This window comes from Camellia sinensis, unplaced genomic scaffold (genome assembly GCF_055761805.1).
Source record: "Camellia sinensis isolate YWXY unplaced genomic scaffold, ASM5576180v1 Unanchor4, whole genome shotgun sequence".
NCBI lineage: Eukaryota > Viridiplantae > Streptophyta > Magnoliopsida > Ericales > Theaceae > Camellia > Camellia sinensis.
In genome coordinates this window covers 18,635,001-18,652,500 of record NW_028129277.1, presented here as the reverse complement: position 1 = coordinate 18,652,500, position 17,500 = coordinate 18,635,001, and positions in this window count along the sequence as shown.

The window sequence follows — 17,500 nt, the reverse complement described above, 5'->3', positions numbered from 1 at the left end:
GCCAACCAAATGGCAATTACCCGAGGGACACGCTTTTCGCAAGGCACCTTCCACTAGGGAAGCGCAAGCAACCCGAAGGCGAGTCGAAGACAACCCGAGGGACATGGAGGAATGCACCAGTGGAGTTCGCTGCACAGGCAGGGATCCGTCCAACTCGCACAAACCGAACACAACTCACGCGCCACGACGTACACTGTGCACCAGCCCCCCAAAACGAATCACCCCCCGAAGGACCAAGAAGCCCGACGAACGCGCGAAAACATTTAGAGAGGCCGAGCAAGCACCGGTTAGCGCGAATGCAAATAACAAACGCAACAGGCAACTTTCGAGGGACATACTTCTCGCAACAAGCTTCCACAAGGAAAGCACAGGCAACTCGTTCGCACGCCAAAGCCAACCAAATGGCAATTTAACCGAGGGACATGCATTTCGCAAGGCAACTTGTACAATTACCCGAGGGACATGGCATGCTTGCCAAGGCCGTGGCTTGGCATGCTTGCCAAGGCCGTGGCATGACATGCTGCTGGCCAAGGCCGGGCATGCCATGCTGCTGGACAAGGCCGTGGCAAGGCATGCTGATGGCCGAGGCCGTGGCAAGGCATGCTGATGGCCGAGGCCGTGGCAAGGCATGCTGATGGCCGAGGCCGTGGCAAGGCATGCTGCTGGCCAAGGCGTTGGCATGGCATGCTGCTGCTGACCAAGGGGCTTGCCATGCTGCCGGCCAAGGCCGCGGCATGGCATGCTGCCGGCCAAGGCCGCGGCATGCCATGTTGCTGGCCAAGGCCGTGGCATGGCATGCTGCTGGCCAAGGCCGTGGCATGACATGCTGGCCAAGGCCGGGGCATGGCAAGCTGCTGGCCAAGGTCGTGGCATGGCACGCTGCTGGCCAAGGCCGGGGCATAGCACGCTGCTGGCCATGGCCGTGGCTTGGCAAGGTTGCCAAGGCCGGGGCATGGCGTGCTGCTGGCCAAGGCTTTGGCATGCCATGTTGCTGGCCAAGGCTGTGGCATGGCATGCTGCTGGCCAAGGCTGTGGCATGGCATGCTGCTGGCCAAGGCCGTGGCATGACATGCTGGCCAAGGCCGGGGCATGGCATGCTGCTGGCCAAGGTCGTGGCATGGCATGCTGCTGGCCAAGGCCGTGGCATGACATGCTTGCCAAGGCCAGGGCATGGCATGCTGCTGGCCAAGGCTTTGGCATGCCATGTTGCTGGCCAAGGCTGTGGCATGGCATGCTGCCCTAGGCCAACGTGCCACCGCCACCGCCGCGGGCCGCCACTCGACGCATCCCGTGCTTGGCTATGTAGTTTCGATGCCACAAGCCAATGCCACAAGCCAAGCGATGGCATGTGCCAAGCGCCCGCCTAGGCATAGGCGTGGCCTGTGGCCTGGCCATGCTGGCCAGCCTTAAGGGAGGTGCCCCCCCCTTATAATAGCCTGTTAAGCCCTTTTCAATCTGGCAGGAGGAAACATCAAGCATGTTCGAGGAGTCATAATGGGGTTTTTTTAAAAAGTAATGGTTTTTTGCCAAAACTTTCAACATGAAAGTTGTATGAAATAATTTAATACACCATAAAAAAAAATTATAAAAAAATATTTGGCCACCGGAATATTTTATTTTAATTTATTTCAATTTTAATACTTAAAAAATAATAAAAATTACTAAAAATACTCAAAAAATTCTAGAAAAATTCCAACAATTATAAGATGAGGCACTAGTAATTATAGTAATTTTTTTAATTATTTTTTTATTTTTAATTTATTTTATTATAATTTTTATGAGTAAATAAATAATTAAAAAGCCCGACGAACGTGCAAAAACTCTTAGAGAAACCCAGCAAGCATCGGATAGCTCGAATGCAAATAACAAACGCAACAGGCAACTTCCGAGGGACATACTTTTCCCAACAAGCTTCCACTGGGGAAAGCACTAGCAACGTGTTCGCAAGTCAAAGGCAACCAAACCGGCTATTACCCGAGGGACAAGCATTTCGCAGGGCAACATATACGTAAGTCAAAGCCAAACCAAATGGCAATTACACGAGGGACAGGATTGCTTGCCAAGGGCGTGGCATGCGATGTTCTAGCCCAAGGCCAAGGCACGCCACGCTGCGGGACAAGGCCGTGGCAAGACATGCGGCTGGCCTTGGCCTTGGCATGGCATGCCGCCGGCTTTGGCTGGGCTGCGTTGGCCTTGCCATGGAATGTTGCTGGCTTCGGATGGGCTGCCTCGGCCTTGGCCTTGGCCGTGGCATGGCATGGCATGCTGCTGGCCTTGGCCTTGGCCTTGGCATGGCATGCTGCTGGCTTTGGCTGGGCTGCCTTGGCCGTGGCATGGCATGCTGCTGGCTTTGGCTGGGCTGCCTTGGCCGTGGCATGGCATGCTGCTGGCCTAGGCCTTGGCATGGCATGCTGCTGGCTTTGGCTGGGCTGCCTTGGCCGTGGCATGGCATGCTGCTGGCCTAGGCCTTGGCATGGCATGCTGCTGGCTTTGGCTGGCAGCCTTGGCCGTGGCATGGCATGCTGCTGGCCTTGGCCTTGGCATGGCATGCTGCTGGCTTTGGCTGGCCTGCCTTGGCCGTGGCATGGCATGCTGCTGGCCTTGGCCTTGGCATGGCATGCTGCTGGCTTTGGCTGGCCTGCCTTGGCCGTGGCATGGCATGCTGCTGGCCTAGGCCTTGGCATGGCATGCTGCTGGCTTTGGCTGGCCTGCCTTGGCCGTGGCATGGCATGCTGCTGGCCTAGGCATGGCATGGCATGCTGCTGGCTTTGGCTGGGCTGCCTTGGCCGTGGCATGGCATGCTGCTGGCCTTGGCCTTGATATGGCATGCTGCTGGCTTTGGCTGGGCTGCCTTGGCCGTGGCATGGCATGCTGCTGGCCTAGGCCTTGGCATGGCATGCTGCTGGCTTTGGCTGGGCTGCCTTGGCCTTGGCATGGCATGCTGCTGGCTTTGGCTGGCCTGCCTTGGCCGTGGCATGGCATGCTGCTGGCCTAGGCCATGGCATGGCATGCTGCTGGCTTTGGCTGGGCTGCCTTGGCCGTGGCATGGCATGCTGCTGCCCTTGGCCTTGATATGGCATGCTGCTGGCTTTGGCTGGGCTGCCTTGGCCGTGGCATGGCATGCTGCTGGCCTAGGCCTTGGCATGGCATGCTGCTGGCTTTGGCTGGCCTGCGTTGGCCGTGGCATGGCATGCTGCTGGCCTAGGCCTTCGCATGGCATGCTGCTGGCCTAGGCCTTCGCATGGCATGCTGCTGGCTTTGGCTGGGCTGCCTTGGCCGTGGCATGGCATGCTGCTGGCCTTGGCCTTGGCATGGCATGCTGCTGGCTTTGGCTGGGCTGCCTTGGCCGTGGCATGGCATGCTGGTGGCCTAGGCCTTGGCATGGCATGCTGCTGGCTTTGGCTGGCCTGCCTTGGCCGTGGCATGGCATGCTGCTGGCCTAAGCCTTGGCATGGCATGCTGCTGGCTTTGGTTGGGCTGCCTTGGCCGTGGCATGGCATGCTGCTGGCCTTGGCCTTGGCATGGCATGCTGCTCGCTTTGGCTGGCCTGCCTTGGCCGTGGCATGGCATGCTGCTGGCCTAGGCCTTGGCATGGCATGCTGCTGGCTTTGGCTGGGCAGCCTTGGCCGTGGCATGGCATGCTGCTGGCCTTGGCCTTGGCATGCCATGCTGTTGGCTTTGGCTGGCCTGCCTTGGCCGTGGCATGGCATGCTGCTGGCCTAGGCCTTGGCATGGCATGCTGCTGGCTTTGGCTGGGCTGCCTTGGCCGTGGCATGGCATGCTGCTGGCCTTGGCCTTGGCATGGCATGCTGCTGGCTTTGGCTGGGCTGCCTTGGCCGTGGCATGGCATGCTGCTGGCCTTGGCCTTGGCATGGCATGCTGCTGGCTTTGGCTGGGCTGCCTTGGCCGTGGCATGGCATGCTGCTGGCCTAGGCCTTGGCATGGCATGCTGCTGGCTTTGGCTGGGCTGCCTTGGCCGTGGCATGGCATGCTGCTGGCCTAGGCCTTGGCATGGTATGCTGCTGGCCTAGGCCTTGGCATGGCATGCTGCTGGCTTTGGCTGGCAGCCTTGGCCGTGGCATGGCATGCTGCTGGCCTTGGCCTTGGCATGGCATGCTGCTGGCCTTGGCCTTGGCATGGCATGCTGCTGGCTTTGGCAGGCCTGCCTTGGCCGTGGCATGGCATGCTGCTGGCCTTGGCCTTGGCATGGCATGCTGCTGGCTTTGGCTGGCCTGCCTTGGCCGTGGCATGGCATGCTGCTGGCCTAGGCCTTGGCATGGCATGCTGCTGGCTTTGGCTGGCCTGCCTTGGCCGTGGCATGGCATGCTGCTGGCCTAGGCATGGCATGGCATGCTGCTGGCTTTGGCTGGGCTGCCTTGGCCGTGGCATGGCATGCTGCTGGCCTTGGCCTTGATATGGCATGCTGCTGGCTTTGGCTGGGCTGCCTTGGCCGTGGCATGGCATGCTGCTGGCCTAGGCCTTGGCATGGCATGCTGCTGGCTTTGGCTGGGCTGCCTTGGCCGTGGCATGGCATGCTGCTGGCCTTGGCCTTGGCATGGCATGCTGCTGGCTTTGGCTGGCCTGCCTTGGCCGTGGCATGGCATGCTGCTGGCCTAGGCCATGGCATGGCATGCTGCTGGCTTTGGCTGGGCTGCCTTGGCCGTGGCATGGCATGCTGCTGCCCTTGGCCTTGATATGGCATGCTGCTGGCTTTGGCTGGGCTGCCATGGCCGTGGCATGGCATGCTGCTGGCCTAGGCCTTGGCATGGCATGCTGCTGGCCTAGGCCTTGGCATGGCATGCTGCTGGCTTTGGCTGGCCTGCGTTGGCCGTGGCATGGCATGCTGCTGGCCTAGGCCTTGGCATGGCATGCTGCTGGCTTTGGCTGGGCTGCCTTGGCCGTGGCATGGCATGCTGCTGGCCTTGGCCTTGGCATGGCATGCTGCTGGCTTTGGCTGGGCTGCCTTGGCCGTGGCATGGCATGCTGGTGGCCTAGGCCTTGGCATGGCATGCTGCTGGCTTTGGCTGGCCTGCCTTGGCCGTGGCATGGCATGCTGCTGGCCTAAGCCTTGGCATGGCATGCTGCTGGCTTTGGTTGGGCTGCCTTGGCCGTGGCATGGCGTGCTGCTGGCCTAGGCCTTGGCATGGCATGCTGCTCGCTTTGGCTGGCCTGCCTTGGCCGTGGCATGGCTTGCTGCTGGCCTAGGCCTTGGCATGGCATGCTGCTGGCTTTGGCTGGGCTGCCTTGGCCGTGGCATGGCATGCTGCTGGCCTTGGCCTTGGCATGCCATGCTGTTGGCTTTGGCTGGCCTGCCTTGGCCGTGGCATGGCATGCTGCTGGCCTAGGCCTTGGCATGGCATGCTGCTGGCTTTGGCTGGGCTGCCTTGGCCGTGGCATGGCATGCTGCTGGCCTTGGCCTTGGCATGGCATGCTGCTGGCTTTGGCTGGGCTGCCTTGGCCGTGGCATGGCATGCTGCTGGCCTTGGCCTTGGCATGGCATGCTGCTGGCTTTGGCTGGGCTGCCTTGGCCGTGGCATGGCATGCTGCTGGCCTAGGCCTTGGCATGGCATGCTGCTGGCTTTGGCTGGGCTGCCTTGGCCGTGGCATGGCATGCTGCTGGCCTAGGCCGTGGCATGGCATGCTGCTGGCCTTGGCCTTGGCATGGCATGCTGCTGGCTTTGGCTGGCCTGCCTTGGCCGTGGCATGGCATGCTGCTGGCCTAGGCCTTGGCATGGCATGCTGCTGGCTTTGGCTGGCCTGCCTTGGCCGTGGCATGGCATGCTGCTGGCCTAGGCCTTGGCATGGCATGCTGCTGGCTTTGGCTGGCCTGCCTTGGCCGTGGCATGGCATGCTGCTGGCCTAGGCATGGCATGGCATGCTGCTGGCTTTGGCTGGGCTGCCTTGGCCGTGGCATGGCATGCTGCTGGCCTTGGCCTTGATATGGCATGCTGCTGGCTTTGGCTGGGCTGCCTTGGCCGTGGCATGGCATGCTGCTGGCCTAGGCCTTGGCATGGCATGCTGCTGGCTTTGGCTGGGCTGCCTTGGCCGTGGCATGGCATGCTGCTGGCCTTGGCCTTGGCATGGCATGCTGCTGGCTTTGGCTGGCCTGCCTTGGCCGTGGCATGGCATGCTGCTGGCCTAGGCCATGGCATGGCATGCTGCTGGCTTTGGCTGGGCTGCCTTGGCCGTGGCATGGCATGCTGCTGCCCTTGGCCTTGATATGGCATGCTGCTGGCTTTGGCTGGGCTGCCATGGCCGTGGCATGGCATGCTGCTGGCCTAGGCCTTGGCATGGCATGCTGCTGGCTTTGGCTGGCCTGCGTTGGCCGTGGCATGGCATGCTGCTGGCCTAGGCCTTGGCATGGCATGCTGCTGGCTTTGGCTGGGCTGCCTTGGCCGTGGCATGGCATGCTGCTGGCCTTGGCCTTGGCATGGCATGCTGCTGGCTTTGGCTGGGCTGCCTTGGCCGTGGCATGGCATGCTGGTGGCCTAGGCCTTGGCATGGCATGCTGCTGGCTTTGGCTGGCCTGCCTTGGCCGTGGCATGGCATGCTGCTGGCCTAAGCCTTGGCATGGCATGCTGCTGGCTTTGGTTGGGCTGCCTTGGCCGTGGCATGGCATGCTGCTGGCCTAGGCCTTGGCATGGCATGCTGCTCGCTTTGGCTGGCCTGCCTTGGCCGTGGCATGGCATGCTGCTGGCCTAGGCCTTGGCATGGCATGCTGCTGGCTTTGGCTGGGCTGCCTTGGCCGTGGCATGGCATGCTGCTGGCCTTGGCCTTGGCATGCCATGCTGTTGGCTTTGGCTGGCCTGCCTTGGCCGTGGCATGGCATGCTGCTGGCCTAGGCCTTGGCATGGCATGCTGCTGGCTTTGGCTGGGCTGCCTTGGCCGTGGCATGGCATGCTGCTGGCCTTGGCCTTGGCATGGCATGCTGCTGGCTTTGGCTGGGCTGCCTTGGCCGTGGCATGGCATGCTGCTGGCCTTGGCCTTGGCATGGCATGCTGCTGGCTTTGGCTGGGCTGCCTTGGCCGTGGCATGGCATGCTGCTGGCCTAGGCCTTGGCATGGCATGCTGCTGGCTTTGGCTGGGCTGCCTTGGCCGTGGCATGGCATGCTGCTGGCCTAGGCCGTGGCATGGCATGCTGCTGGCCTTGGCCTTGGCATGGCATGCTGCTGGCTTTGGCTGGCCTGCCTTGGCCGTGGCATGGCATGCTGCTGGCCTAGGCCTTGGCATGGCATGCTGCTGGCTTTGGCTGGCCTGTTTTGGCCGTGGCATGGCATGCTGCTGGCCTAGGCCTTGGCATGGCATGCTGCTGGCTTTGGCTGGCCTGCCTTGGACGTGGCATGGCATGCTGCTGGCCTAGGCCATGGCATGGCATGCTGCTGGCTTTGGCTGGGCTGCCTTGGCCGTGGCATGGCATGCTGCTGGCCTTGGCCTTGATATGGCATGCTGCTGGCTTTGGCTGGGCTGCCTTGGCCGTGCCATGGCATGCTGCTGGCCTAGGCCTTGGCATGGCATGCTGCTGGCTTTGGCTGGCCTGCCTTGGCCGTGGCATGGCATGCTGCTGGCCTTGGCCTTGGCATGGCATGCTGCTGGCTTTGGCTGGCCTGCCTTGGCCGTGGCATGGCATGCTGCTGGCCTAGGCCATGGCATGGCATGCTGCTGGCTTTGGCTGGGCTGCCTTGGCCGTGGCATGGCATGCTGCTGCCCTTGGCCGTGATATGGCATGCTGCTGGCTTTGGCTGGGCTGCCTTGGCCGTGGCATGGCATGCTGCTGGCCTAGGCCTTGGCATGGCATGTTGCTGGCTTTGGCTGGCCTGCCTTGGCCGTGGCATGGCATGCTGCTGGCCTAGGCCTTGGCATGGCATGCTGCTGGCTTTGGCTGGGCTGCCTTGGCCGTGGCATGGCATGCTGCTGGCCTTGGCCTTGGCATGGCATGCTGCTGGCTTTGGCGGGGCTGCCTTGGCCGTGGCATGGCATGCTGGTGGCCTAGGCCTTGGCATGGCATGCTGCTGGCTTTGGCTGGCCTGCCTTGGCCGTGGCATGGCATGCTGCTGGCCTAGGCCTTGGCATGGCATGCTGCTGGCTTTGGTTGGGCTGCCTTGGCCGTGGCATGGCATGCTGCTGGCCTTGGCCTTGGCATGGCATGCTGCTGGCTTTGGCTGGCCTGCCTTGGCCGTGGCATGGCATGCTGCTGGCCTTGGCCTTGGCATGGCATGCTGCTGGCTTTGGCTGGGCTGCCTTGGCCGTGGCATGGCATGCTGCTGGCCTAGGCCTTGGCATGGCATGCTGCTGGCTTTGGCTGGGCTGCCTTGGCCGTGGCATGGCATGCTGCTGGCCTAGGCCGTGGCATGGCATGCTGCTGGCCTTGGCCTTGGCATGGCATGCTGCTGGCTTTGGCTGGCCTGCCTTGGCCGTGGCATGGCATGCTGCTGGCCTAGGCCTTGGCATGGCATGCTGCTGGCTTTGGGTGGGCTGCCTTGGCCGTGGCATGGCATGCTGCTGGCCTTGGCCTTGGCATGGCATGCTGCTGGCTTTGGCTGGCCTGCCTTGGCCGTGGCATGGCATGCTGCTGGCCTAGGCCTTGGCATGGCATGCTGCTGGCTTTGGCTGGGCTGCCTTGGCCGTGGCATGGCATGCTGCTGGCCTTGGCCTTGGCATGGCATGCTGCTGGCTTTGGCTGGGCTGCCTTGGCCGTGGCATGGCATGCTGCTGGCCTTGGCCTTGGCATGGCATGCTGCTGGCTTTGGCTGGGCTGCCTTGGCCGTGGCATGGCATGCTGCTGGCCTAGGCCTTGGCATGGCATGCTGCTGGCTTTGGCTGGGCTGCCTTGGCCGTGGCATGGCATGCTGCTGGCCTTGGCCTTGGCATGGCATGCTGCTGGCTTTGGCTGGGCTGCCTTGGCCGTGGCATGGCATGCTGCTGGCCTTGGCCTTGGCATGGCATGCTGCTGGCTTTGGCTGGGCTGCCTTGGCCGTGGCATGGCATGCTGCTGGCTTTGGCTTGCCTGCCTTGGCCGTGGCATGGCATGCTGCTGGCCTAGGCCTTGGCATGGCATGCTGCTGGCTTTGGCTGGGCTGCCTTGGCCGTGGCATGGCATGCTGCTGGCCTTGGCCTTGGCATGCCATGCTGTTGGCTTTGGCTGGCCTGCCTTGGCCGTGGCATGGCATGCTGCTGGCCTAGGCCTTGGCATGGCATGCTGCTGGCTTTGGCTGGGCTGCCTTGGCCGTGGCATGGCATGCTGCTGGCCTTGGCCTTGGCATGGCATGCTGCTGGCTTTGGCTGGCCTGCCTTGGCCGTGGCATGGCATGCTGCTGGCCTAGGCCTTGGCATGGCATGCTGCTGGCCTAGGCCTTGGCATGGCATGCTGCTGGCTTTGGCTGGGCTGCCTTGGCCGTGGCATGGCATGCTGCTGGCCTTGGCCTTGGCATGGCATGCTGCTGGCTTTGGCTGGGCTGCCTTGGCCGTGGCATGGCATGCTGCTGGCCATGGCCTTGGCATGGCATGCTGCTGGCTTTGGCTTGCCTGCCTTGGCCGTGGCATGGCATGCTGCTGGCCTAGGCCTTGGCATGGCATGCTGCTTGCTTTGGCTGGGCTGCCTTGGCCGTGGCATGGCATGCTGCTGGCCTTGGCCTTGGCATGGCATGCTGCTGGCTTTGGCTGGCCTGCCTTGGCCGTGGCATGGCATGCTGCTGGCCTAGGCCTTGGCATGGCATGCTGCTGGCTTTGGCTGGGCTGCCTTGGCCGTGGCATGGCATGCTGCTGGCCTTGGCCTTGGCATGGCATGCTGCTGGCTTTGGCTTGCCTGCCTTGGCCGTGGCATGGCATGCTGCTGGCCTAGGCCTTGGCATGGCATGCTGCTGGCTTTGGCTGGGCTGCCTTGGCCGTGGCATGGCATGCTGCTGGCCTTGGCCTTGGCTTGGCATGCTGCTGGCTTTGGCTGGGCTGCCTTGGCTGCGGTTCTTATCACTAGACGTGCGTTGCGTGCGAAGGCGTGCAAAGGCGTGCGCGACCATGCGCGCAACACGCGCACCGTGGTCAAAAGACCACGCGCGCGGTATTCGCACAGGCCACGCTGCCCACGCCGCGGGCATGCCAGGCCGCCCAGGCCGTGCGCATGCCATGCCGTGCTGCCCAGGCCGGCTGCATGCCAGGCCGCCCAGGCCGTGCGCATGCCATGCCGTGCTGCCCACGCCGCGGGCATGCCAGGCCGGCTGCATGCCAGGCCGCCCAGGCCGTGCGCATGCCATGCCGTGCTGCCCACGCCGCGGGCATGCCAGGCCGGCTGCATGCCAGGCCGCCCAGGCCGTGCGCATGCCATGCCGTGCTGCCCATGCCGCGCGCATGCCAGGCCGCCCACGCCCGCGCGCATGCCACGCCATGCTGCCCAAGGCCGCGCCCAGGCCGCGCAAGGCCGCGCCCAGGCCGCCCAAGGCCGCGCCCAGGCCGCGCAAGGCCGCGCCCAGGCCGCCCAAGGCCGCGCCCAGGCCGCGCAAGGCCGCGCCCAGGCCGCCCAAGGCCGCGCCCAGGCCGCGCAAGGCCGCCCAAGGCCGCGGTCCAGGCCGCCCAAGGCCGCGGCCGAGCCGCCCCAGGCCGCAGCCCAGGCCGCGGTCGAGCCGCAGTGCATGTAACCCAAGGCCGCAGCCCAGGCCGCGCCCAACATGGGGCGTACCTGCCACTGCCTTGCCCTGGGCAAGGGAGGTGCCCCCCCCTTATAATAGCCTGTTAAGCCCTTTTCAATCTGGCAGGAGGAAACATCAAGCATGTTCGAGGAGTCATAATGGGGTTTTTTTAAAAAGTAATGGTTTTTTGCCAAAACTTTCAACATGAAAGTTGTAGGAAATAATTTAATACACCATAAAAAAAATTAAAAAAAATATTTTTTTACAGAAAATATTTTATTTTAATTTATTTCGATATTAATACTTAAAAAATAATAAAAATTAATAAAAATAGTCAAAAAATTATGGAAAAATTCCCATAATTAAAGGATGATTCACTAGTAATTATAGAAATTATTAAATTATTTTTTTCATTTTTTTTATTTTATTTTGATTTTTTTATGCCAAATAAGGGCTTTAAAAATTCGAAAAGCTCCAGAAAAATTGCAAAAAAATAGGGAATGACATTTAAAATTGATTGTAGTGCATTTTTAATTGTGTTGCACGGTTTGGGTAAGATTATAAAAGAATCATGTTCAAAAAGATCGATCGAGGCGGTGGCACGCCATGGCCTTGGCCTTGGCCTTGGCCTTTGCCCGCGGCCTTGGCCTTTGCCTTGGCCTTGGCCATGCCTTGCACAGGGACTTGGCCTTGCCCACTGCCTTGGCCTTGGCTTTGGCCTTGGCCTTGGCATGGCATGGCATGCTCGCCGAGGCCGTGGCATGCCTTGCTGCTAGCCAAGGCCGTGGCGTGGCATGCTCGCCCAGCCCGTGGCATGCCGTGCTCGCCCAGCCCGTGGCACGCCATGTTGGCCCAAGGCATTGGCATGGCATGCCGGCCAAGGCATGCTGGCCAACGCTGCACAAGGCGGTGCCATGGCATGGCATGCTGACCAAGACCGTGCCATGGCATGCTGGGCGAGGCCGGGGCATGGCATGCTGGCCGAGGCCGTGGCTTGCCATGCCGCCACGGCCGTGGCATGCCGGGCAACGGACCGGCATGGCCCAGCCCGTGGCACGCCATGTTGGCCCAAGGCATTGGCATGGCATGCCGGCCAAGGCATGCTGGCCAACGCTGCGGCACGGCGTGCTGGACAAGGCGGTGCCATGGCATGGCATGCTGACCAAGACAGTGCCATGGCATGCTGGCCGAGGCCGTGGCATGGCATGCTGGCCGAGGCCGTGGCTTGCCATGCCGCCACGGCCGTGGCATGCTGGGCAACGGACCGGCATGGCATGCTGGCCGTGGCGGTGGCACGACATGCTGGCCAAGGCAGTGGCATGGCATGTAGGCCAAGGCTAAGGCATGGCACGCTGTGGCATGGCACGCTGGCCAAGGCAGTCGCAAGGCATGCGGGCCGAGGCCGCGGCACGGCCCGCTGGGCAACGCGGTGGCATGGCATGCTGGGCAACGCCGTGGCAAGGCATGCGGGCCGAGGCCTTGGCATGGCATGCTGGCCGAGGCCGTGGCATGGCATGCGGGCCGAGGCCGTGGCATGGCATGGCATGCGGGCCGAGGCCGTGGCATGGCATGCGGGCCGAGGCCGTGGCGTGGCATGGCATGGCATGTTGGGCAACGCCGTGGCAAGACATGCGGGCCGAGGCCGTGGCATGGCATGTTGGGCAACGCCCTGGCAAGCCATGCGGGCCGAGGCCGTGGCGTGGCATGTTCGCCAAGGCTAAGGCATGGCACGCCGGGCAACGCGGTGCATTGGCATGCTGGGCAGCGCGGTGGCAAGGCATGGGGGCCGAGGCCGTGGCATGGCATGTTGGGCAACGCCGTGGCAAGACATGCGGGCCGAGGCCGTGGCATGGCATGCGGGCCGAGGCCGTGGCACGACATGTTGGCCAAGGCTAAGGCATGGCACGCCGGGCAACGCGGTGGCATGGCATGCTGGGCAACGCGGTGGCAAGGCATGCGGGCCGAGGCCGTGGCATGGCATGTTGGGCAACGCCGTAGAAGGGCATGCGGGCCGAGGCCGTGGCATGGCATGCGGGCCGAGGCCGTGGCATGGCATGTTGGGCGACGCCGTAGCAAGGCATGCGGGCCGAGGCCGTGGCATGTCATGCGGGCCGAGGCCGTGGCATGGCATGCGGGCCGAGGCCGTGGCATGGCATGTTGGCCGAGGCCGTGGCAAGGCATGCGGGCCGAGGCCGTGGCATGGCATGTTTGGCAACGCCGTGGCAAGACATGCGGGCCGTGGCATGGCATGGCATGCGGGCCGAGGCCGTGGCACGACATGTTGGCCAAGGCTAAGGCATGGCACGCCGGGCAACGCGGTGGCATGGCACGCCGGGCAACGCGGTGGCAAGGCATGCGGGCCGGGGCCGTGGCATGGCATGTTGGGCGACGCCGTAGCAAGGCATGCGGTCCGAGGCCGTGGCATGTCATGCGGGCCGAGGCCATGGCATGGCATGCGGGCCGAGGCCGTGGCATGGCATGTTGGGCGACGCCGTAGCAAGGCATGCGGGCCGAGGCCGTGGCATGTCATGCGAGCCGAGGCCGTGGCATGGCATGCGGGCCGAGGCCGTGGCATGGCAAGTTGGGCGACGTCGTGGCAAGGCATGCGGGCCGAGGCCGTGGCATGTCACGCGGGCCGAGGCCGTGGCATGGCATGCGGGCAGAGGCCGTGGCATGGCATGTTGGGCGACGCCGTCGCAAGGCATGCGGGCCGAGGCCGTGGCATGGCATGCGGGCCGAGGCCGTGGCATGGCATGTTGGGCGACGCCGTAGCAAGGCATGCGGGCCGAGGCCGTGGCATGTCATGGCATGTTGGGCGACGCCGTAGCAAGGCATGCGGGCCGAGGCCGTGGCATGGCATGTTTGGCAACGCCGTGGCAAGACATGAGGGCCGTGGCATGGCATGGCATGCGGGCCGAGGCCGTGGCACGACATGTTGGCCAAGGCTAAGGCATGGCACGCCGGGCAACGCGGTGGCATGGCATGCGGGCCGGGGCCGTGGCATGGCATGTTGGCCAACGTCGTAGCAAGGCATGCGGGCCGAGGCCGAGGCCGTGGCACGGCATGCGGGCCGAGGCTGTGGCATGGCATGTTGGGCGACGCCGTAGCAAGGCATGCGGTCCGAGGCCGTGGCATGTCATGCGGGCCGAGGCCGTGGCATGGCATGCGGGCCGAGGCCGTGGCATGGCATGTTGGGCGACGCCGTAGCAAGGCATGCGGGCCGAGGCCGTGCCGTGGCATGCGGGCCGAGGCCGTGGCATGGCATGCGGGCCGAGGCCGTGGCATGGCATGTTGGGCGACGCCGTAGCAAGGCATGCGGTCCGAGGCCGTGGCCTGTCATGCGGGCCGAGGCCGTGGCATGGCATGCGGGCCGAGGCCGTGGCATGGCATGCGGGCCGAGGCCGTGGCATGGCATGTTGGGCGACGCCGTAGCATGGCATGCGGGCCGAGGCCGTGGCATGTCATGCGCGCCGAGGCCGTGGCATGGCATGCGGGCCGAGGCCGTGGCATGGCAAGTTGGGCGACGTCGTGGCAAGGCATGCGGGCCGAGGCCGTGGCATGGCATGCGGGCCGAGGCCGTGGCAAGGCATGTTGGGCGACGCCGTCGCAAGGCATGCGGGCCGAGGCCGTGGCATGTCATGCGGGCCGAGGCCGTGGCATGGCATGCGGGCCGAGGCCGTGGCATGGCATGTTGGGCGACGCCGTAGCAAGGCATGCGGGCCGAGGCCGTGCCGTGGCATGCGGGCCGAGGCCGTGGCATGGCATGTTGGGCGACGCCGTAGCAAGGCATGCGGTCCGAGGCCGTGGCATGTCATGCGGGCCGAGGCCGTGGCATGGCATGCGGGCCGAGGCCGTGGCATGGCATGTTGGGCGACGCCGTAGCAAGGCATGCGGTCCGAGGCCGTGGCATGTCATGCGGGCCGAGGCCGTGGCATGGCATGCGGGCCGAGGCCGTGGCATGGCATGTTGGGCGACGCCGTAGCAAGGCATGCGGGCCGAGGCCGTGCCGTGGCATGCGGGCCGAGGCCGTGGCATGGCATGTTGGGCGACGCCGTAGCAAGGCATGCGGTCCGAGGCCGTGGCATGTCATGCGGGCCGAGGCCGTGGCATGGCATGCGGGCCGAGGCCGTGGCATGGCATGTTGGGCGACGCCGTAGCAAGGCATGCGGGCCGAGGCCGTGGCATGTCATGCGGGCCGAGGCCGTGGCATGGCATGCGGGCCGAGGCCGTGGCATGGCAAGTTGGGCGGCGTCGTGGCAAGGCATGCTGGCCGAGGCCGTGGCATGTCATGCGGGCCGAGGCCGTGGCATGGCATGCGGGCCGAGGCCGTGGCAAGGCATGTTGGGCGACGCCGTAGCAAGGCATGCGGGCCGAGGCCGTGGCATGTCATGCGGGCCGAGGCCGTGGCACGTCATGCGGGCCGAGGCCGTGGCATGGCATGTTTGGCCACGCCGTGGCAAGACATGCGGGCCGTGGCATGGCATGGCATGCGGGCCGAGGCCGTGGCTCGACATGTTGGCCAAGGCTAAGGCATGGCACGCCGGGCAACGCGGTGGCATGGCATGCTGGGCAACGCGGTGGCAAGGCATGCGGGCCGAGGCCGTGGCATGGCATGTTGGGCAACGCCGCAGCAAGGCATGCGGGCCGAGGCCGTGGCATGGCATGCGGGCCGAGGCCGTGGCATGGCATGCGGGCCGAGGCCGTGGCATGGCATGTTGGGCGACGCCGTAGCAAGGCATGCGGTCCGAGGCCGTGGCATGTCATGCGGGCCGAGGCCGTGGCATGGCATGCGGGCCGAGGCCGTGGCATGGCATGTTGGGCGACGCCGTAGCAAGGCATGCGGGCCGAGGCCGTGGCATGTCATGCGGGCCGAGGCCGTGGCATGGCATGCGGGCCGAGGCCGTGGCATGGCAAGTTGGGCGGCGTCGTGGCAAGGCATGCGGGCCGAGGCCGTGGCATGTCATGCGGGCCGAGGCCGTGGCACGGCATGCGGGCCGAGGCCGTGGCACGTCATGCGGGCCGAGGCCGTGGCATGGCATGTTTGGCAACGCCGTGGCAAGACATGCGGGCTTTGGCATGGCATGGCATGCGGGCCGAGGCCGTGGCTCGACATGTTGGCCAAGGCTAAGGCATGGCACGCCGGGCAACGCGGTGGCATGGCATGCTGGGCAACGCGGTGGCAAGGCATGCGGGCCGAGGCCGTGGCATGGCATGTTGGGCAACGCCGCAGCAAGGCATGCGGGCCGAGGCCGTGGCATGGCATGCGGGCCGAGGCCGTGGCATGGCATGCGGGCCGTGGCCGTGGCATGGCATGTTGGGCGACGCCGTCGCAAGGCATGCGGGCCGAGGCCGTGGCATGGCATGTTTGGCAACGCCGTGGCAAGACATGCGGGCCGTGGCATGGCATGGCATGCGGGCCGAGGCCGTGGCACGGCATGCGGGCCGAGGCCGTGGCATGGCATGTTGGGCGACGCCGTAGCAAGGCATGCGGGCTGAGGCCGTGGCCGTGGCATGGCATGCGGGCCGTGGCCGTGGCATGGCATGGCATGCGGGCCGAGGCCGTGGCATGGCATGTTGGGCAACGCCGTGGCAAGGCATGCGGGCCGAGGCCGTGGCATGGCATGATGGCCGAGGCCGTGGCATGTCATGCGGGCCGAGGCCGTGGCATGGCATGTTGGGCGACGCCGTAGCAAGGCATGCGGTCCGAGGCCGTGGCATGTTATGCGGGCCGAGGCCGTGGCATGGCTTGTTGGGCGACGCCGTAGCAAGGCATGCGGGCCGAGGCCGTGGCATGTCATGCTGGCCAAGGCCAAGGCATGACATGGCATGGCATGCGGGCCGAGGCCGTGGCATGGCATGTTGGGCAACGCCGTGGCAAGGCATGCGGGCCGAGGCCGTGGCATGGCATGATGGCCGAGGCCGTGGCATGCCATGCTGGCCAAGGCTAAGGCATGGCATGCCGGGCAACGCGGTGGCATGGCATGCTGGGCAACGCCGTGGCAAGGCATGCGGGCCGAGGCCGTGGCATGGCATGTTGGGCAACGCCTTGGCAAGACATGCGGGCCGAGGCCGTGGCATGGCATGGCATGTTGGGCAACGCCTTGGCAAGGCATGCGGGCCGAGGCCGTGGCATGGCATGCTAGCCGAGGCCGTGGCATGGCATGTTGGGCGACGCCGTGGCAAGGCATGCGGGCCGAGGCCGTGGCATGGCATGCGGGCCGAGGCCGTGGCACTGCATGTTGGGCGACGCCGTAGCAAGGCATGCGGGCCGAGGCCGAGGCCGTGGCATGGCATGTTGACCGAGGCCAAGGCATGGCATGCCGGGCAACGCGGTGGCATGGCATGCGCGGCCGAGGCCGTGGCAAGGCATGCGGGCCGAGGCCGTGGCATGGCATGTTGGGCGACGGCGTGGCAAGGCATGCGGGCCGAGGCCGTGGCATGGCATGCGGGCCGAGGCCGTGGCACTGCATGTTGGGCGACGCCGTAGCAAGGCATGCGGGCCGAGGCCGAGGCTGTGGCATGGCATGTTGACCGAGGCCAAGGCATGGCATGCCGGGCAACGCGGTGGCATGGCATGCGCGGCCGAGGCCGTGGCAAGGCATGCGGGCCGAGGCCGTGGCATGGCATGTTGGGCGACGGCGTGGCAAGGCATGCGGGCCGAGGCCGTGGCATGGCATGCGGGCCGAGGCCGTGGCACTGCATGTTGGGCGACGCCGTAGCAAGGCATGCGGGCCGAGGCCGAGGCCGTGGCATGGCATGTTGACCGAGGCCAAGGCATGGCATGCCGGGCAACGCGGTGGCATGGCATGCGCGGCCGAGGCCGTGGCAAGGCATGCGGGCCGAGGCCGTGGCATGGCATGTTGGGCGACGCCGTGGCAAGG